Source organism: Desmodus rotundus, chromosome 4 (genome assembly GCF_022682495.2).
Source record: "Desmodus rotundus isolate HL8 chromosome 4, HLdesRot8A.1, whole genome shotgun sequence".
NCBI classification, from domain to species: Eukaryota; Metazoa; Chordata; class Mammalia; order Chiroptera; family Phyllostomidae; genus Desmodus; species Desmodus rotundus.
The window spans coordinates 66,312,720-66,335,750 of NC_071390.1; the positions used below are offsets into that span (position 1 = coordinate 66,312,720).

The following is a 23,031-nucleotide window of genomic DNA, read 5'->3' on the forward strand; positions in this document are numbered from 1 at the left end:
TTGATCCAAGGGCCTGGTTGGGAAACTGGATGGGTTGGTTGAAAGCAAGGCTAAAGGAGAAGGATGGTGGTAGAGTGGGAAAGAAAGGATGTATCTTTGGAGATGTACTGCTGCAGGCCTTAGTCAGTAAGTCCCCTCTCCTCCCCACCCTTAGAGTGAGGTCAGGAAACTAAGATGTGAGGTAAAGTTTCAACTTTTATTTTCTGCACCCTTGAAGAGCTAGGTATAAGATCCATCTGACACCTTTGCCAAAGGCTCAACTCCATCAATGTTGGGTGGGGGGCGGAGTTTGTCTGGGGAGAATGACAAGGGAAGAAATGCTCTGGACAGTGTGCAACCTCTTCCTGACCATCCCTCAGGGATCCTGCAGAAAGGGAAGAAGGGGATGCTGCAAGCCACCTTGAGCCAGTTTCTGCTGGAGCCCTGAGGGATGATCAAGAAGAGGTTGCTCCACTCTAATCCATTTCTGTTTCTAAGTACTCCAGGATTTCAAACCTCCTCTTATATTTGATATTATTGATCACTCTTGTCTTCTTGTTTCTTTCTTGTCTTCTACCTCCCTGGCAGCTCCTTCACGGGCTTATCCTCTCTATGGCCATTCCATGCTGAAGTTCCTCAATATTTGACCCTGGCCATCTTCTCTTTTTGTTCACCACCCTCTCCCCCTCAGGCCAAAGCTATCTCACCCTTACCCAAGGCTTGAAGTCATGACTATCTGTCCGTGATTCATCTCTTATACACCTGAGCTCAGCTCTGTATACCCAACTACTTGACATCTCTTTTGAGTAGATGAAAAGCTTTCAAACTACCTGCTTTCATGATTTTTTCACTCAAACCCTGCCCTCTTCCCTTTTCAGTGAACCAGCACCAACATCCATCCTTTACTCACAAGGAGGAAACCCAAGGCTTTTTCCTGATGATTCCCTCTCCTTCACTGTCCACCTAATCCATCACCACCTTCTGCACACTGAAGCTCCTAAATGGTCCTCAGAGTCCTCCTCTTACTGTTTTCATGACCATCGCCCTAGACCAAGCCTCTACCTCTGCCATTTAGGATACTTAAGATGCCATTCTAACCATGCCACCTCCTTTGCAGAAGCATGTAAAGGGCTTTCCATTGCACTTAGGATAAAAACAAACTGTTCAACATGGGTAGATGGCTGCACTAGATTTGGCTCTTTTCCATTCTTTCCAAATTCATTTAATAGCTCCTTCTTCCTTGTTCTTCCAGCAGCACTGGCCTTTCCTCAGTTTTTCCAACTCATTCAATTCCCTTTTCTACCACAGGTCCCTTTTACACCAAGTTACCTCTGTTTGAAATATTTTCTACCTAGTTAAATCTACTCTCAGCTCAAGAGGTATTCCTTAATTAACAATTTCCTGGCTTTATTAATTATATCAATTGGTTTCCTAATACTATATGTATCCATATCAAGTTCCATCAATATTATATTCATTATTCAGCCCTGGCTGGTGTGGCTGAGTGGATTGAGTGCCAGCCTGCAAACCAAAGGGTCACTGGTTCAATTCCCAGTCAGGGCACATACCTGGTTTGTGGGCCAGGTCCCCAGTAGAGGGGTGCTCAAGGGGCAACCACACAGCAATGTTTCTCTTCCTCTCTTTCTCCCTCCTTTCCCCTCTCTGTAAAAATATATTCGTTGATCATTTTGCATTTGTTACTGCTATTATTTGCATATCACAATGGTTAAGTCTGTAAGCTCCATTGTGTTGCTAATGCTAGCACAATGCCTGGCACAGAATCAAGCTAGAGAGAATTATTGGATAAAGAAATAAAGGAAATAAAGAAGCCTGAGAGGGAGCAAGGGAATGGAGAGAGAATAAATAAATGAATGCTCACATCTATGTTCCACTTCGGTATCACTGGAAACTGGCCAGCCAAACAGGAAGATAGTCTATTCAAGGGTGTCCAACCTGGGCCCATTGGCCGTATGCGACCCAGGATGACTATGAATGTGGCCCAACGCAAAATTGTAAATTTACTTAAAACAGTATGAGATTTTTTGTGTGTGTGTGATTACATGTTGCAATGTACTTAATGTGGGGCCCAAAACAACTCTTCTTCTTCACTGTGGCCCAGAGACACCAAAAGGTTGGAATTCACCCTGGAATTCACTGATTTATTCAACAAATATTTCTGTTCATTATTAAAGTAACATACTTTTTTCTGATTATGAAAATAATTGTTCCATTTGGAGACCATGACAAAAGATATCAAAAGTGTAAGAGGAAGAACCAATTCACCTTTTATTCCACAGTCCAATGATGAACTGTTAATATAATTTGGCATATTTCTTTTCAGGTTTTTTCTGTGTATATATAGCATGTAAATAGGATCATTTTATCCATATAAACTTGCTTCTTTCTCTTAATATATTAGGAACATTTTCTTGCCTTAAGAATTCCTTGAACACACCTCATTTACATTGCTAAAATACATTCTATTGCATAGATGTATGTAACTTAGACAAGGACTAGCCAATTTGTCATTTCTATAACTAACATATTTATGCTTTTTGAGGGCCCAGAGATAAATACATAATGCACACACTCTGGTAAGAGGTGGACTTTAGGAAAACGGAAGCAGCTTTATCAGGTGGCTGAAGAGAACTCATTTGCTTGTGGGTTGCTTGGCCCAGGGCAGGTGTTCTCAATGTAACTTGTCGGTCAAGGTAATGAGCTCTTCTGTAAGTGTGTGCCTGCTCCTCGGGCGAGTTTGGCTTCATCGCACCAGCCCTTCAAAGCTTGGGGAGTACAGCACCTGAGGCTTTGGCTCAGACTAGCAGACCGCCCCCGGGCCGTTACACAGCCGCAGGCCACGTGCCACTACGCGCCAGCAGCAGGGCCCCGCCCCCTCTCGCCGCCACGCCCCTCCGCTTCGAGCCCACAGAGGCTCAACCACCGTTCCCAGTCCGGGCAACCTCCGCAAGTCCTCCCGGCCCCTGAGTAACCCCGCCCCCAGACTACTGGCCCCGCCCCCGCAATCCGGGCCCCCGGCTCCTGAGGCGCAGAGGCGTTGCCCTGCGCGATGACGTGACCGGGCGTGCGCGGTGACGGGCCTCGTCTCTGTTACTCAGCGGAGCGACCAGGCCGGACGACGCGGTCGGAAAAGCAGAGCAGTGAGTCGCGCTGGGTAACGGCCGCGGTGACAAACCGGACGGCACCGGCCGTCTCCGGCAAGGTTTCCTGTTGCCGTTCGCTGTGCTGCTGGGTAAGGGCGGAGGACGCCAAAGGACCAGTGGGCCGACAGCCCCGCCGTGTTTATGTTATTGTGCAGCCGCCTTTTCCGCCGTGACCCCTTCGGAGGAGTGGGGGCGGGAGCGCTAGGGCGGGGGGACGCTGCGGCTGGGGGTTGCGCGGGAACAATAGCGGCCCGGGAGGCTGAGGGTCGGCCTGGGGGATTGGGCCTGTGGGATCCCGGCACGCCCCGGCCATTCGACCCCAGTCTGCTGCCACATCTCCGCCTGCCAGTCCTCGCGCGGGTACCTTGTCCACGTCGAGAGTGGGGGATGAAGCGGTGTAGTGGGGGGAGGGAAGGTGGGTGGCAAGTTCTGAAACATTTTGGCAAAGGTGGGGAGTGAGGAGCCTGGGTGGCCTGCCGCGCCCTGGCTACCACCCCCCGCGGTGGGCACCCGCGGGGAGCGCTGGGGTCACCCGGTCCGTACGCCTGCCCACTGTCAATGGGGTTGTTTTGTTTCTCGGTGGTTTCTTTGTGCTAACGTCCTGGGCGAGCGCGGCGCCGAAAAAGGCAGCGGTGGCCTTCAGCTCGGGGCTGTGAGGGAGAGAGCCTCTGCGCTCTTGGCTTGAGCGGGAGGTGTTCATCGTCACGCTCGGACAGCTTCAGTGGTCAGCACCCATTTCTCTTGAGGGTCACTTGCTGGTGACCTTTTGACTTTTTCACGCTTCCCTCCCTCCCACCCACCCACACACACATCGCTTTGTGGTGTTTTTGTGTTTCCAATCCTTAGGTGGTAAGTCCTAGTCCATTTTAAAGTATTTTGGTTAATATTTTTTCATTTTAATTTCTGAAAGTTCTTTATCAGATCTTTACTGTGAACTTAATAACATGCTGAGTGCCTAATAACAGATAATGTCCAATTGTTACTATTTTTACCTCTGAAATTCAGTGATCTTTCCAGTAGAATTCTGGTCTGTCAGTCCCTTGTGTTTTAACAAGTATCTTCTTGGCCATTTGAACATCTGTTTCATTCATTCTTCGATTCATTTATTCAGCAACTGTTCGGTACTGTATCTTGATGGAGATTCTTAACCATGGTTGCTGGTGCTAATTCAAATGCCAACGGGAATACCCAATTTGGGGTGCACTGAAGAAGGAAACTTAATATATTGAGTGCAAACAGCTCAATAGTGTTACAGTGGGCTGTGAAAACAGCACAGCTGTAGAACATCTCTGGGGCGAGGCCCCTTTCCTGATGGTCTGCTGGGCTCCCCATTCAGGGTGTCAGCTCATCTGGAGAGAGACAGTCTTCAGTCTTGACCTTGAGCCGGGGTGGGGGAAGCTGGCTTATCTGGACAGAAGTTTCCTCCTCTGGTCCCTGATTGGTCCATCCTCATGCAAATGAGGGCTCAGAACTGTGGCACTTTGATTGGTCCAAAAGGAACTGTCCTGATTGGTCAGAGTAGAGTGGCTCTGGTTGATTAGAGCTGTGCAGGTTGGGGAAAGTCTCAGTACTATTTGTTGGGATAGGATTCCAGGAACTCCTTTATAAGGGCTGGCTTAAATGGCAGAAGTACACTGCAGGCAGGCAGTAGTGCAAAGGGAGGCTTCTCTGCAAAAGTGCAGTTTATATGAGAGGCTCCTGTGCAGAAATGGCCGCTAGGCTTCTGCTTTTTAAAATTTGAGCCCAGTTAGCCACCAGGAGACTTTCTTAGTAGGTAACTCCCCCCCCCCCAGGGTTTACAAGAGTTTGAGGGTAAAAAAAATCCTTTAATGGAAAATGATGCTTTAAAATGCAATAGATATACCTAGTTTTAAATTGAATTTATTGGCGTGATATTGGTTAATAAAATTATATAGGTTTCAGGTATACCATTCTATAATACATAACTGTATATTGTTTCCTACCCCAAGTCGTCTCCTTCCATTACTGTTGATTCCCCCTTTACCCTCTTCTACCTCCCCACACCCCAATTTCTCTTCAGTAATCACCATACTGTTGTCTGTGTCTATGAAGGTTTTTTCCCTTAATTCTTCACCTTTAATTCTAGCCCCTCAAACCCCCTTCCCTCTGACAGATTGCAGTCTCTTCTCTGTATCTATGAGTTTATTTCTATTTTGCTTGTTAGTTTATTTTGTTCATTAGATTCCGTATATAAGTGAAATCATATGGTACTTGTCTTTCTTTTACTGGCTTGTTTCACTTAGCATAATACTTTCCAGGTCCATCCATGTTGTCACAAGAGGTAAGAGTTCCTTCTTTTTTACGGCCAAGTAATATCCCATTGTAATCCAAAAGAATATACAAGATGCACCCCTTGTTTGTTGCATCATTATTTATAATAGCCATGGTTTAGAAGCAGCCCAACTGACCATCAGTAGATGAGTGGGTAAAAAGGCTGTGATACATTTACACAGTAGATGTACTTTTAAAATAAGGTGTTATACAGGGTAGGGTAAAAGTAGGTTTACAGTTTTGAGTAGTTAAAACATAGAGTTTATTCTTACATTATTCTTTATTAATTAAATTGTATTATTTTCCATATGAGCAACTGTAAGTCTGCTTTTTGCCCAACCTGTATAAGTGATTGTGTTAAAGAAGATATAGTTTTAGTCTGGATCATTTTACTATCCCTTAGTAATAGATCTGGAACTTTTAGTGTAATGTTATATAGAAAGTAGTTAGATTTGGTCTAAATGTACAACAGCTTCTACTTAACTTCCAAATTTAATTTTTCAGTCTTACAGTCTTATAGCCTTATAGTCTGTTGTAATGTTTGCCTCAGATTTTCCAGCTGTGGGTTAAGCCTAGGATGTCAGATGCTATAAGTGAACACGTTTAGTTCCATGCCTGAAAAAAGGAAGCAGTCAAAATGGGACTTCTTTAAGGACATGCTTGTCTTGCACATGTGTCTCCAGCCCCTAGCTTGAAATATTAGTAAGTGTTCAATAAAAGCCAGGTTGGTGAAAAGCTCTTTACAATTAACAGTATTTAAAATCAAATCTTTTTAAAAAAGAAAATTTAATGTTCTATGTAAAGTTTTGGAAACCTCATGCAAATTGTCACTTCCAAATGGCTAAATAATCAGTTCATATATATTATCTGTCATGGCAGCAGTAGCTTTTGAATTACTTCATTATCAATCATGTTTTTATCACTTTTAAACCATTCACTATCCTAAAATAAAACCTTGTCTAAAATGTGTCTGCATATTATCTCCCTCCTGCCTTCCCTCCTTCTCTCCCCCCCACTCTCTCACACACACACACATAGTGATATTTCAACAGGGATCTAAAATGGTTGCATTTATCCTTTTGTGAATATTATGTGAAAAGTTTCTGATGATTCCTTTAAGTGGAAAAGTTAGAACAAAGAAAACAAACTGCATAAAAGTTTTATTAGAAATGTTTAATTTCCAAAAATATGTTAGAAATGGTTAATTTTAAATTCTTCCGCCCTGGCTGGTGTGGCTCAGTGAATTGAGTGCTGGCCTGGGAACCAAAAGGTCAATGGTTTGATTCCCAGTCAGGGCACATGCTTGGGTTGTGGGCCCAGTCCCCAGTGAAGGCCGTGTGAGAGGCAACCACACCTTAATATTTCTCGCTCTCCCTCCCTTCCCCTCTGTAAAAATAAATGGATAAAATATTTTTAAAAATTCTTAAAAATTTTTTTTTGAATAAAAGCTTTAAAAAAAAGAAAAAAGATTCTAAAAAAGATCTTTTTTAAAGATTTTATTCATTTAGTTTTAGATAGGGGTGGGAGGGAGAGAGAGAAATATCAAGGCGTGGTTGCCTCTCAACATGGCCTCTGCTGGGGACCTGGCCCACAATCCAGGCATGTACCCTGACTGGGAATTGAACTGGCGATCCTTTGGTTTGTAACCCACGCTTAATGCACTGAGCTACGCCAGCCTTAAGAAATGGTTAATTTTAAATTCTTTCTTTTACTATTTTCCGTGGGTTTTTAAAAATTACAGCATTGTAGAGATACAATTTACATACCATAAAATTTACCCTTTTAGATGTACATCACTACTGATTCCAGAACATTTGCATTACTCCAAGAAGAAATCCTCATACCCTATAGCAGTCATTCCCTATTCCTCTCTAACTAATGTTTAAAGGTAAAGATAGCATTAATTCTGTCAGTAGGTATATTCCATTAATATGCTTGGAAAGGGCTCCCTTTAAGTTTCCTGGTAGAATTAGATCTTGGGAGAAAGGCCACTCTGAAAGGAAATTAGTTTAAGAATAAATTCTACCCAGAATCTTAACCATGTGCTCAATGCCTAATGTTATGGAAATGACCTTGTGAAGATACTGAATGCTCAATGAAACAACTTGAAGTAGTTAAGTCACTAGTCAAATTGTCCTAGTTGTAATTCTTGTTAGTCTACTTTGTCATTAAATTGAGTTTTGACACATTTCAGTCATTTAGATGAGTTGCTTTTTTGCACCTGTAGAAGTATTATGTCTGACATTAAGATGCCAGCTCTCTAGAGGTCTCTGGTCGGGTCAGTGGTATGGATAATAGCATTTCTGATTCATGTAGTGCAGGGAAGTCTTTATAGCCACATAGCTTTTAGATATGAATCATTTACCTATTTCAGTGATTTGTGATGCTTACTGTCTTAGCATGAACTTCTTAGATGAAAATTTAGAAGCTTTGTCTTCTTACTCTAATGCAGATTAACTTGAACTCTGATTTCAGAAATGAGTTCTGAGTCAATAGGCTTTACTACTTAAACAGTTACAGGAATATTGAAATAAGAGTTACTGTATCATTTAGGGCAGTAGGTGGAGTTGGCAGATAGGAATCATACCTGTCATCTGGACTTTGTCATCAACAACCTCTGGAGCTTTCAACAAGTTGTTTAACCTTTTTGGGTTTAGAACTCTGAGACTGTTGGAACTTTTTTTTTTTAATGGGAAGATTGTTCCCTAGATAGGTGGTTCTTCAGAAAATATACTAGGCCAAAAAGAGCCTTGACAAGAATCCCATGTCAAGAATAGCAATGAAATTTAGGCTTTTTATAATTTTCAGAAGCAGAGTAAATTGTTGAGTCAAATATTTTCTCTAATATTAATACTCATAAAACAAATAAAAAGCTTCACTGTAAGCTGGGAGTTCTTCCGTGGATAGATTTTATGCATTCCACAGCTCTATGTTTACTAACAAGACTCTGCTGTCAGAGACTTAGTGGAAGATGTGAAAATGAAAGTTTAGTAGCCTTAAGAAGTTTATGATCAGGGATGGGACTTAAGACATAGTGAAATAGTGAATTTATATTCTTTTAAAAGATTTATGAGAGGTCTTCCCCCAAACAAACATCTACCACTAATCTCTGGGCAGGCTAAAGTTCATTGCAATTTAGTATTTAAAATTATATGTGAGTGTGATAAGGCCTTTTAGAAAACTTACTAGCTGCCATTCTTTTTCAAGGTGGTGGGGTATAGCACACTATAGCAAATATAGCAGAATATATGGTGTATCCTGTTACTCTTTGCTTAAAATCTGCCAATTCTTTAGAAAGTTAAGCCCAAACTTAAAAGTGGTTATTAGCATGGGCTCTAGGGTCAGCCCTGAGTTCCAATCCATGCTCCTAATCCAACTAACTATATGGCATAAGCTAGTTAGGTTACATGACATCTTTTGACCTGTTTTGTTGTCTGTCAGATGAGAATAATAATAGCACATAATCAGTCTCACAGGGCTGTGAGGTTTAAATAAGGTACTACATGTCCAATGCCTGTAACACTAGATGTAAGGAATTTTAGCTATTGTTACCACTTATTATTTTTAACTTAGAAAAAATGCAAAATGCCACGTAAATTTAAAACCAATTTGATGTACAGTATACATTCACATTCTCCAGAATATGCCCATTGTTTCCCTCTGCATCTCTGAGGAGTTTTATTTAAAATTTTGTCTCATCTAATCCGAATTGCCTGAAATGATTTAACATTTGGGCCAATGATCCTCTCTGCCTTAAAAATTGGAACTGTTCCAAAGCATATGTTAAAAGTAAATGTTTTTACCTCATTCTCTGATATAACGTTTGGTGAGTTGTTTTGGTTTTTTTTTTTTTTTTTTTTTTTTTTGTCACTTTACCTCTTCCTATTGCAGAGAATCGTATAAGCTTTCTTCAGTTTATTTTGATAGATATCTAAAGGAATGGGAAACCAGGAATGGGAAACATGAGAATAGCGTTATCATGTGCCCATATTTTAAGAAAATGGAATGCTCTCTGATCTTTTAAATTTAATCTTACTGGGATCTTTGATTCTATACGAAGATTGCACATTTATCAGAGACCTGGTAACAACACCAGTTCATTAAGCATTTTCTAGAGGTCTAGAAAAATGAGGGAGGTAACATGTAGAAATATTATCTTTTTTATGTTTTTCTAAGTTTTCTGTGCAGTGTTTCTATTATAGCAATACATCAAATTTCTTGCTCCTTGAGACAACTATGAAATGATGGTGGGTTTGCACAGGAAATATTTATTGAGACTCAATATTAATAGGTATTAAGTGAAGTGAGGGCCAGTCAATTTCTACTTTCAGTGAGCATAACTTTAAGACAGATAAGGACAAACATTAAGTGCATTTATGTTCTAACAAAATGAACCAAATATTGTTAGGCATTTTATTAGGAATTTCTTTAGTCATCAGGCCTGATAGGTGGACATTGGGGCATTTGGGAACATCCAAACTATGCATCTCTGATTACTGAGAGGCCCAAGCCCAGCGTATTTCTGGAGGCCCTAGAAAAGAAAAAAACAGCTCTTCCTTTTAAATTATACTTACTAGAGAAACCACAAAAAATATGTCTTCTCCTAATTTCTGTTTAAAGTTTAAAGTGTGGTACAGATTAGTCTAAATCATAAGAAAAGGCGAACCTTGTAGTCACCTCAGATCTATTTCAGAGTACAGAGTAAGGTATCAAAATAAGTGTATGAAAAGCACATAGTAAGATGCTCCTCAAGTATTAACTGGAGTCCTCAAACTCTTTATTGAAGCTCTGAACACTTAAGACTAGATCTGTGCTGGTAGCACCTTCTTACGCATTCTTCTGATATGGAGAAAATTGGGCTTCACTGCCTCCTGTTGCTGAGAGGCCCAAGCCCCAACATGTTTCTGGGGACACTAAAAAAGAAAAACAGCCCAGCACACCTGTTCTGCTTGGCACACGGAATCAAAAAAATCCATGTTGCTATTGTCTAAAAGCTGTTAATGGGAGTGGAAAATCACCATTCCCTGAGTTTCTCCTGAGAGGGTAACTCTGAAACTGCATTTGGGTCCATCAGAATTGTGAGATAAAGGAGAGCCAGCATTGTATAGATTTTCCCTGTAACTTAAGAAAGGGTCACTTTATAGTTGAAACAAACAAAAACCAAAGGCTTTGTTTGTTACTGTTGAGAGTGAAAGAGTTGTAGTGATTTGATTGTATTTCCATTTTATTTATCTTTTGACTAAGTGGTGTCTTCACTTTGGTACAAAATGCCAAATATTTAAGAAGACATTATAAAGTTTCCACTCTCTGCAGCCACCCAGTTCCGCTGCATGGAAATGGTACTAAGTTACTGTGACTCCTTCCAAAGATAGTTTATATATGTGCAAGTAAATAGATATATAATTCCTTGTTTAAAACCCTTGGTCCAGATGTATTTCAGAATTAAGTTTTGTTTTTTGGGAGGGGAGGGTGGTGATTATAGAAAGGTAATATAAGTGCATCTACTATATTATACAAAATCCCTAAGCAAGAAGTGGTGTAGCATCCCATAATCAAACACATTAATATTTCTATATTTCTGTATTGTATTATAAATAGTACAATAAGATAAATAAAGATCAATAAAGAGTCTTAATGGAATTTTTTCTCAGGTTTTTATGCCAAATGGGTTTGTACTAAAACTTATTTTTCAGAAGTATATGGAGTTCAGATTGCCAGTGAGGGATTGTGTGTCTTACATAGTATATGATGTGTGCCCTCTGCCCTCCCCCTCCACTTTTTAATTTCAGTTGTTGCATACCACGCACCTTACCTTTACCTTTTGTTTTTAAGTTAACCATATAGCTTAGAGATGATTTTATATCAGTCATATCAGTACATAAATAGCATGGGTTTTGTTTGTTTGTTTTTAAGCACCTTCTTGGCATACCATTTGTCTTAAGTCAGCTTGGGCTATTATAACAAAATACCATAGACTGAGTGGTTTAAAACAACAGACATTTATTTCTCACAGTTCTGGAGACTAGGAAGTCGAAGATCAAGATGCCTAGAGATTTGGTTCCTGGTGAGGCCTTTTCCTGGCTTGCAGTTGTCACCTTCTTACTGTGTCCTCAATGGAGAGAGTGTTCTTCTCTCTCTTCCTCATTTTATGACACTAATCTCATGGGCCCCTTGTTCTGGGGCCCCATGAAGAGGCCCCATCTTCATGGCCTCTTGTAAACTGAATTATCTCCCAAAGTCCCACTTCTACCTACCAGGCATTAGGGCTTCAACATGCGAATTTTTGGAAGACACAAAAATTCAGTCCATAATATTATACAGGTATAACATTTATTATCCAGCTCTTTTTGATGTAAATTTAGATTGTTTTCAGTCTTTTGCTATGAAGAGCCATAATGCAATGGATTATCCTGTACATACATCATTTCATAGTTGTATAGAAATGTATACAATACATCCCCAGAAATGGAATTGCTGGGACATAATTTATGTGCACATATAATTTTGTTAGATACTGCCAAAGTGCTATATGTAGAGGTTGTTACAACTTACATTCACCAGCCCTGTATAAGGATGCTTGATTCTTTCCTCATTGCCATTATGAGTGAGATTAAACATCTTTTGTCTTTCAAGGGCTCTTTATGTTTTTAATGTGAATTCTTCATATCTTTATCTGGTTTTCTGTCTGTTACTTTTTCTTAGGTTTGTAGGACTTATTTTTATATTAAGGAAAATAACTGTGCTAATTTTTGGAAATATTTTTCCTAATTTATTGTTTGCTTTTTGAATTTTTTATCATGGTTTGTCATGATGATTTTTTTTTCAGTAGTTAAACTTACCAATCTCTACTGACTTTTAAGTTACATGCCATGGTTTGAAAGTCTTTCCGTAATTCAAGATTATATACAAATTCTCAAATGGCCCTGGCTAGTGTGGCTCAGAGTGAGTGCTAGCCTGTGAACCAAAGAGTCCCAGGTTTGATTTCCAGTCAGAGCATGTTCCTGGGTTGCTGGTTGGCCCACCAGTTGGGGGCATTCAAAAGGCACCTTATTGATGTGTCTCTCTGACATTGATATTTCTGTCCCTCTTTTTTCCCTCTCTAACCCCTCTCTAAAGATAAATAAATGTAAAAAAGAAAAGAACTCTCAAATGTTGTTTCTCTAGTATTTTTATGGTTTATTCTTATCCCTTTTTGTATTTTATTTTATTTTTGTCCTTACTGGAGGACATTTCTTTTATCATTTTTAGAGAGAGAGGAAGGGGGAGAGAGAAACATCAATGTGAGAGAGAAGCATCTACATCTATTGGTTACTTCCCTGAGCAGGGACTGTACACACCCGGACAGGAATCAAACCTGCAACCCTTCAGCTATGGGACAACACTCCAACCAACTGAGCCACACCAGCCAGGGCTCTCTTTTCGTATCTTTAATTCTTTTACTTGTTTGGTATTTATTCCAGGGTAAGATATAATGTATGAATCCAATCCTATTTTTTCCTCTAGGGGATCAGCTAGTTATTCCCAACATTATTTATTGAATAATCCATTTTTGTCTTATAGATTGGAAATGCCACCTTTATATTTCACTGAATTTTTGTGTGTATTTGGGACCATTTCTGGTCCACTGATCCATCTGCCGATTTGGGAACCAACCCATCCCGTTTTAATTATTATATTTTATACTGTTTCTATTAGGACTAATTCTCTTTTATTTCTTTTCTTTTTCAGACTCTTTCAGACTCTTCTAACTTGCTTATTTTATATAAACTTTTAGAATCAGTTTATCTAGTCTGGTTGCCATTTCTGTTAGGATCACTTAATTTTTTATTTTGAAGTAAAATTTAAGTACAGAAAGATTCACAAACCTTAAATTTACAGACCAATGAAACTTGGTCTATGTAACACCCATATCAAGATCTAGAACATCATCATCACCCAGAAAGTTTTCTCATGTCATGTCCTTTTACGTTAATATCTCCTCCTCCCCCACTTCCACCATGATTAACTTCTATCACATTGGTGCAGTTTGCCATTAGTATTTTCTTTGTAGGAGAAGAGCTTTATGGTGTGTGTCTTTTCTATCCAAGAATATGGAAAACTTTACCTTTTCATTTGTTCAAGTCTCTGTTGGAGTGTCTAATAGCATTTTTTTTCCTTGATGATAACTTCTATTTAGCTTTTTTTCCCCTCTAATTTTATTGTTATTTAAGTACAGTTCCCTGCCTTTTCCCCCCACCACAGCCTAACCCCCAGCGCCCCCCCCCCCCCCCCGTTATTGTCCATGTATCCTTTATAATTGTTCCTACAAACCCTTCACCCTTTTCCCCTGAAATTCCCTCCCCTCTCCCTTATGGTCACTGTTGGCCTTTTCTCAATTTCAGTGTCTTTGGTTATATTTTGCTTACTTGTTTGTTTTTTTGATTAGGTTCCTGTTAAAGGTGAGATCACATGGTATTTGTCTTTCACCGCCTGGCTTATTTCACTTAGCATAATGCTCTCCAGTTCCATCCATGCTGTCACAAAGGGTAGGAGCTCCTTCTTTATTTCTGCTGCATAGAATTCCATTGTGTAAATGTACCATAGTTTTTTGATCCATTCATTTACTGATGGGCACCTAGGTTGCTTCTAGCACTTGGCTGTTGTAAATTGTGCTGCTGTGAACATTGGGGTGCATAGGTTCTTTTGGATTGGTGTTTCAGGGTTCTTAGGATATAATCCTAGGAGTGGAATTGCCGGGTTAAAAGGCAGATCCATTTTTAGTTTTCTGAGGAAATTCCATACTCTTTTCCATAGTGGTTTCACCAGTCTGCATTCCCACCAACAGTGCACTAGGGTTCCCATTTCTTCACATCTTCTCCAACACTTGTTTGTTGCTTTGGTTATATTATTGGCCATTCTGACCGGTGTGAGGTGGTATCTCATTGTGTTTTAATTTGCATCTCTCCGATAGCTAGGGATACTGAGCGTCTTTTCATATGTCTCTGGACCCTCTGTATATTTTTGCAGTTAAATTTGTATATATTTTAAGTTTTTTTATTGTTTTTCTTGCTGTTGTATATTTATCTTCTACCTGGTTGTATATAAGAAATCTGTTTAGTTTGCATATTAATTAACATTTGTATATTAAATAAACCCACTTTTTTTTTAGCCTACAACAAACCTACTTTTTAAATTCTGTTATTGTTTGTAGTAGCTGTATAATTGAAGTTTTTCATTTTTCAGGTATAAATCATGCTATCCTTTTTTTACTTCAATTTTTTTCCTCAAAATATTTTTTAATTTATTTAACAAGTTTTCTTAATTACAGTTTACATTCAGTATTTTTTATTTTTTAATTATATTTTATTGATTATGCTATTACAGTTGTCCTGATTTTTCCCTGTTTGCTGCTGCTCCACCCAGCACCACCTACTCCCTCAGGCAATCTCCCCACCATTGTTCATGTCCATTGGTCACGTGTATAAGTTCCTCGGCTGCTCCATTTCCTATACTGTACTTTACATCTCCATGACTATTCTGTAACTACCTATTTGTACTTCTTAATCCCTTCACCTCTTCACCCATTTCCCCACACCCCCCTGCCATCCATCTGGCAACCATCAAAATGCTCTCTATCCATGATTCTGTCTCTGTTCTTACTGTTTGCTTAGTTTGTTTTTTTAGATTCAATTGTTGATAGATTTGTATTTTTTGCCATTCTATTGTTCATAGTTTTGATCTTTTTCTTAAATAAGTCCCTTTAACATTTCATATAAAAACGGTTTGGTGATGATGATCTTCTTTAGTTTTTTCTTCTTTGGGAAGCTCTTTATCTGCTAAATTCTAAGTGATAAGTTTGCTGGGTAGACCAATCTTGACTATAGGTCTCTGCTTCTCAGTATTTCTTGCCATTCCCTTTTAGCTTGAAAAGTTTCTTTCGAGAAAACAGCTGACAGTCTTAAGGGAACTCCCCTGTATTAGTTTCAAGTGTACAGCGTAGTGCTTAGACAGTCCTATACTTTACAAAGTGTTCCCCCTGATATTTCCAGTATCCACCTGGCACCATATAGGCATTACAATATTACTAACTTTATTTCCTATGCTGTACTTTGCATCCTCATGACTATTTTGTAACTGTCAATCTGTACTTCTTAATCCCTTTGCCTTTTTCATCTAGTTCCCCCAAACCCTCTCACCTGTGCCAACCATTAGTCTGTTCTCTGTATTTACAAGTCTGTTTCTGTTTTATTTCTTCACTTTATATTATTCTTTAGATTCCACATACAAGTGAATGTGGTGTTTGTCTTTCTCTGATTTCACTTAGCATAATACTCTCTACGTACATCCATGCTGTTGCAAATGGTAAAATTTCATTCTTTTTTATGGCCAAGTAATAGTCACACATATATCTATATATTGTATATATATCACAGCTTTTTTATTCACTCATCTGTTAATGGGCACTTGGGTTGCTTTCATAGCTTGGCTATTGTAAATAACACTGCAACAAACATGGGGAGCATATATTCTTTTGAATTAGTGTTTTGAGTTTCTTCAGATATATACCCAGAAGTGGAATCAGTGGATCATAAGGCAGTTCCATTTTTAATTTTGGGGAGAACCACCATACTGCTTTCCATAGTGGCTATACCAGTTTGCAATCTCACCAACAGTGCATGAGGGTTGCCTTTTCTCCACATCCTTGCCAACACTTGTTTGTTGATTTATTGATGGTAGACATTCTGACAGGTGTGTGATGTTATCTCATTGTGATTTTAATTTGCATCTATCCAGTGATTAGTGATGTTGAGCATCTTTTCATATGTTCTTTGGCCATCTGTACGTCCTCTTAGAGGAATTGTCTATTCAGGTCCTTTGCCCATTTTTTTTTTATTAAATTGTTGGGGTTTTTGGTGTTGAGTTGTATGAGTTTTTTTTTCAAATTAATTTTTGATGTTAACCTCTTACCAGATAGACTATTCAGTGGGTTGTCTTTTCATTTGTTGATGCTCTCCTTTGCTGTGCAAAAACTTTTTCAATTGATATAGTCCCATTTATTTTTTTTCTTTTGTTTCCCTTGCCCGAGTTACTGTACTTCGACCTTCACCTCCTTTTTTTCTTATTGCATTGGCAGCAGTGATTTTTAAAACATTGTAGTTTTTCCACACAACATGTGAAACAAGAACCAAAATACCTGTGTACCTGCTGAATGTTTAAAGCACAGGTGGCAAACAACAAGGCCAGCGGCTGATTCTGGCTTCCACCTTTTTTTTCCTGGCCTGGCACCTTGTTTCTATCCAGCTGCAGCACCGAGGTCTTGCTTAACTGTTAAGGAGTAGTTACATTTATACAGTCCTAAAATTACATTCGGCCCTTTGAAGGCAACCTCGAGGCTGATGTGGCCCCCGGTGAAAATGAGTTTGATACTCCTGGTTTAAAGAATCTGAATAAGTGCTCACCGCTGTGCCCAAGAATAAAGGTAAAGGAGGTAAAAATAGATGTAGGGGTAAGAATGAGAATGAATCTGAAAAAAGAGACTGGTATTCAAAGAAGATGGACAAGAATATGCTCAAGTAATCAAAATGTTGGGAAATGGGCACTTAGAAGCAGTGTGTTTTGATGGTGTAAAGAGGTTGTGTCACATCAGAGGGAAATTGAGAAAAAAGGTTTGGATAAATACGTCAGATATAATACTGGTTGGTCTGCGAGATTACCAGGACAATAAAGCTGGTGTAATTTTAAAATACAGTGCAGATGAAGTGAGAAGTTTGAAGGCGTATGGCGAGCTTTTGGAGCGTGCTAAAATCAATGAAACTGATACATTTGGTCCTGGTGATGACAGTGAAATCCAGTTTGATGACATTGGAGATGATGATGAAGACATTGATGATATCTAAATTGACCTCGACGTTTTACATTCTAACTTCTCTGAGGATTGATCAACAATTTGGCTTTTGACTGTGGCCTGTTAAAGAAGATTAAAATTATCTTTAGTTTGAGTGCAGTTTGTTAAAAAAAAGAATCTGAATAAGTGAAAATGGGGGGGTGGATTATGGGAGTAATTAGAGTAGTGTGAAGTTTTCTCTCTTAATGTTAATGTAAACTTGAATTGTGATCAGAATGTAAAATAGATAAGTTAGTGATCTTTTGACAGCAAATGCAGAATTAGTAATTAACTTGCCTTTTATTTAGCAATACATGTGGATTGTTTTCAATGTGCATAGCACCTAGAGGCAATTTCCAGAAATATAACTCAGTTTGCTTCCTAGAAGTACATAATTAAGGGCAAGAGGGGCAAGCTGTATAGAAGTGAATTTGGATAGGAAAGACTTATGTTTAGAAAAATGATACTGGCAAAAATCTGCAAGTCAGGAAAGCTTGGGGAGTGGGAAATGGAGTAGAGGGGGTGAGTTTGGTATGAGTTTTGGGTTTGAGGTAACTCATCCTTGTGAAATTATGTGGTAGCTGATTGAAGATACTTTGTTGAAATTTAGTAGGGATCTCATTGCTTAATGGCGATTTTGTAGTTTATTTATATTCTCTCTGTCCCCACTTACCATGACCCCCAAAATCTGAGGCAGTTTACTACTCAAGGACTCACATTGTCAAATATGCTAGAAATAAAAATCAGAACCAAGGGAAAACAAGAATCCAGAGTATCTCATTAACATAATAACAAATACTTACTCAGTGTATATCATATACCAGGCACTATTCTAGTGCTTTACATATGTTAAAATTACTTAAACATCACACAACAACGTTATGGGTAGGCACTGCTAAACTGTTATTCCCATTTTTATAAATAAGGAAGCAGGTCTAGAGAGGTTTTGTGGGGAATTATAGGTGATTAGGATGAGAATTTTATTAAAGCGAAGAGAAAGAAACCAAACAGGAGTCAGTTTAAAAACAATGTATGTAAAAAATTTTTTAAGTAAGAAAGTGTATCCAGATACATTGTGTGTAGACAACTTTTTAAAGATTAGTTGTGAATGGAACAGAGAAGCGAGTTGGTAGATAAGGGAGAATGTGGGGTCCAGCCAGTGAAAGGAGACTATGTGGGAAAGGGGATAGAGGGCACAAGTAGTGAGATTGACCTTTGTAAGAGCGATGTCTTCCATGAACAGGAAGGAACGCAGAAAAGTTGTGTACCCTTGTGAGGAAGTTTGGTTTTAAGATGAAGCCTTATCCTCCTGGCTTTCATTTTTTCTCATGGTTTCTGTTTTCTCAGTGAACTCTGATACTGGTATGAGCAGAGGGTAAGGGAGTGTGGGAAGTTCGAAGCAGTTTGCCAATAATTATTGATTGTTAATTTAAAGTTTGAAATCTTGAATGTTAAGGTGGTATCTGTCAGCCTAGGGTTTTTATTTTTGTTTTTTGTTTTTTTTTTTTGCTTTCCCCCCAGCATTATTTAACTGATTAGATAGAAGCACAGATACTGCAGATGGTTGGATTCCTCTGGTGTGAGGTTTTGCGAGGTGTATCAGTCAGAGTTCTCTAGAGAAACAGCGTCAGCAGGAGATATGTATGTATAAAGAAATTTCTAGGAATTTGCTTACATAATTATGGGACTGAAAAGTCGGCAATCTGTAGGGCAGGCTTGCAGGAAACTTGAGCAAGAGCTGATGCTGCAGTCTTGAAGCAGAATTTCCTCTTTCTTAAGGAAACCTCAGTTTTGCTTTTAAGAGCTTTCAACTGCTTGGGTGAGGCTTACCCACATTGTTGAGGATAATCTCCGTTACTTAAAGTTAACTTATTGTGGATGCTACCACATCTAAAAAATACCTTCACAGTAACACTTATACACTAGTATTTGATTGAATAATAAGACTATAGCCCAAGTTAACGCATAAAACTAAGTCAATATAGAAGGAAAAGGGACAAGGGAAATGAGTGCTTTTTAAAGGGAATGGTTAGAGAAGTGGAGATGAATCGTGAAATTTAACATGGACAAGAAAGTAGGTGAAATAAGGGTGAATAGTAAGGAAGTGGTAGCATCACTGTTTTGGAAATTTTAATTAAAATTGTTTTAGAGGGTGGGGTGGGGTGATGTGAAGTAAGGATTGAACATGGTGGTTGGAGTGGGATGCTTAAAATAGAGATTTGACAGGTGTAATAGTTTCTGGTGATGATAATACCCAGGATGGTGTTGGGAGTGGGCTGCTAAGGTAGAAATGAAGAGGCCAATGAATAAAGAGGCTGAGGTATTAAAGGGGTCCATCAGTGTGCATGAATGGTGAAGTCAGCAAAGGGTGAGGAAGTAAGGGTACATACAGTGGAGGATATACCCAGCAGTGTGGCAGTAAGAACTTGGGGAACAACAGACAGATGACCAGGAAGAGCTGGACTTTTCCTGGGATGTGAGGTATAATGGGATTAGTCCTAATAATAGGAGAAAGTGGGTATCAGTTTTACTAGAGGTCTCTATGGCAGTGTTTTTGAAATAGCCAGTCATGACCCATAAGTTGGTAGTAGAATGAATTTAGGAGCTCACAGTTAATGTTGTATTTTTATTTTATTTTATTTTTAACTTTTTTTAAAAATATAATCTTTATTATACTTTTCCCATTACGATTTAGTCCCTTTCTCCCCAGCAGTCACCTCACTGTTGTCCATGTCCCTGAGTCCTTTTTCCTTTCTGCTCAGTCCCTCACCACCTAGCTTCCCCTCCCCTCCACCCCCCACTAGCTGTCATCTGTTCTCTGTCTATGAGTTTGTCTCTGTTTTGCTGGTTAGTTCAGTTTGTTCGTTAGATTCCACACATGAGTGAAACCATATGGTATTTGTCTTTCTCTGACTGGCTTAGTTCATATAGCATAATGTTCTCTAGGTCCATCCATACTGTTTCAGAGGGTAAAATTTTCTTCATTTTTATGGCCAAGTAGAATCCCATAGTTGTTTTATCCTCTCATTTATTGATGGACACTTGGGCTGCTTCCATATCTTGGGGTTTGTAAAAAACGCTGCAATGAACATAGGGGTGCTTATGTTCTTTAGAATTAGTGTTTTGCTTCCTTTGGATATATTCCCAGAAGAGGGATCATTGGGTCAAAAGGCAGATCCATTTTTAATTTTTGGAAGTATCTCCATACTGCTTTCCATAGTGGCTGGACCAGTCTGCAGTCCCACCAGCAGTGGAAAAGGATTTCCCTTTCTCCACATCCTCAAAGGCACTTGTTGTTTGTTGATTTATTGATGATAGCCATTCTGACAGGTGTGAGATGGTATCTCATTGTGGTTTTTATTTGCATTTCTCTGATAATTAGTGACGTTGAGCATCTTCTCATATGTCTCTTTGGCCATCTGTATGTCCTCTTTGGAGAAGTGTCTGTTCAGGTCCTTTGCCTATTTTTTAATTGGGTGGTTTGTTTTTTTGGTATTGAATTTTTTAAGTACTTTATAAATTTTGGATATTAACCCTTTACCAGTATGTTCTCCCATTATGTGGGTTGTCTTTTTATTTTGTTGACAGTTACCTTTGCTGTGCAAAAATGTCTTAGTTTGATGAAGTCCCATTTGTTTATTTTTTCTTTTGTTTCCCTTTCCTGGGGAGATATATCCAATAAAAAATTTCTACAAGCAATGTCCAAGATTTTGCTGCCTATGTTTCCTTCCAGATGTTTATGGTTTCAAGTCTAACACTTAAATCTTTGATCCATTTTGAATTTATTCTTGTGTGTGGTGTAAAAAAGTGGTCTAGTTTTATTTTTCTGCATCTCTGTCCAATTTTCCCAACACCGTTTATTGAATAGACTATCTTTAGCCCATTGTATGTGCTTGCTTCATCTGTAGAATATTAATTGACTGTAAGGGTGTGGATTTATTTCTGGGCTCTCTGTTCTGTTCCATGGATTTGTGTGTCTGTTTTTATGCCAGTACTAGCTGTTTTGATCATTGTGGCCTTCTAATACGGTTTGATATTAGGTAGCGTGATTCTTCCAACTTTGTTGTTCTTTTTTTCAGGATCACTTTTGCTATGTGGGGCCTTTTGTGGTTCCATAAAAATTTTTGAAATATTTGTTCTAGTTTTGTGAAATATGTCATTGGAATCTTGATATCAGGCTGTATCACAGTAATAAGGGGCTAAGAATTTAACAGCTACATTGAAATTTAATTTACATACCATTGCAATTTACCTATTTTAAGTATACAATTCAGAGTTTTTTATTATTCGTTGTGTAAAGATGAACCCATCACCACATCCTCGTTTTAGAACATTTTATCACTCCAGATAGAAACTCACCTGTAAGTAGAACCTAGTTAATAAAACAAATAAGCAAACAAAGTATAACCAGAGACATTGAAATTAAGAACAAACTGGCAGTAACCATAGGAGAGGGAGAAGGGAAATAACAGGGGAAAGAAGGGAAAGGGTTATCAATGAACATGTATAAAGGACCCATAGACGAAGACAAAGGGAGGTAGGATCTGGGGAGGGTGGGGGAGTGGTAATGGGAAAATGGAGACAACTGTATTTGAACATTAATTTAAAAAATGATTAAAAAGTACCATTAGCAATCACTCCCATTACTGTGTGCGCGCGCGCACACACACACACACCCACACACCCCATTGGTCCCAGCCCACCAGTGATCTACTTTCTGTTGCTATAGATTTGCCTATTCTGAGCATCACATGAAGCAGTCATAAAGTATATAGTGTTTTGTGGCTGACTTAATTCACTTAGCATAATGTTTTCAAGGTTCATTCATCTTGTAGCATGTATCAGTACTTCATTCCTTCAGTAGTTGGTGGGCATTTGAATATAATAAGTAATACTGTCATGGACATTCATTCATAAATTTTTGTGATGTATGTTTTCAGTTTATTGGGTATATAACCAGGATTGGGATTGCTGGTCATGTGGATAATTCCATGTTTAACATTTAAGGAACTGGCAAACTTTTTCAGAGTGGTTACAACATTCCTACGAGCAAGGTACAAAGTTTCCAATTTCTCCACATCTCAATGTTTGTTTTGTCTGTGTTTTGATGTACCCATTTTAATGAGTGTGAAATGTTATCTTGATGTGCTTTTGATTCACATTTCTCTGATGTTAATGATCTTTTTCATTTGCTTTGTGTATCTTCGGGAGAAATGTTTATTCAGAACCTATGCCTATTTTAAAAATTGGTTTATCTTTTTATTAAGTTGTAAATGCTCTTTTTATGGTCTTTTAAAAAAATATATTTTATTGATTATGCTATTACAGTTGTCCCATTCCCCCACCTTTATTCCCCTCTGCCCTGCATACCCCCTCCCACTCTTATTCCCCCCCCCCGCCTTTAGTTTATGTCCATGGGTCATACATATAAGTTCTTTGGCTTCTACATTTCCCATACTATTCTTAACCTCACCCTGTCTATTTTCTACCTACCTTTTATACTACTTATTCTCTGTACCTTTTCCCCCTCCCTCCTCCGCCCACTTCCCCGCTGATAACTCTCCTTGGGATCTCCATTTCTGTGATTCTGTTCCTGCCCTAGTTTGCTTAGTTCGTTTTTGTTTTTGCTTTATGTTCAGTTGTTAATAACTGAGTTTGTTGTCATTTTACTGTTCATATTTTTGATCTTTTTCTTAGATAAATCCCTTTAACATTTCATATAATAAGGGCTTGGTG

The 23,031-nt window shown here is 38.9% G+C and overlaps 1 protein-coding gene and 1 pseudogene across 4 annotated transcripts in view; both read left to right on the forward strand.

Annotated features, from left to right (window-relative positions):
• Window positions 1-3,062: 3,062 nt before the first annotated feature.
• MAPK8 (mitogen-activated protein kinase 8) overlaps window positions 3,063-23,031 on the forward strand; it is a 125,558-nt gene continuing 105,589 nt past the window's right edge. Inside the window, exon 1 of one of the 4 annotated variants that reach the window (XM_045196227.2) lies at window positions 3,063-3,229. The gene's annotated coding sequence lies outside the window, so the exon portion shown is untranslated. The remainder of the gene's footprint in view (window positions 3,230-23,031) is intronic. The other 3 variants (XM_045196228.2, XM_024561340.3, XM_024561341.3) reach the window with 3 other exon arrangements.
• On the forward strand, window positions 11,475-18,806 carry LOC112305394 (eukaryotic translation initiation factor 1A, Y-chromosomal-like; annotated as a pseudogene).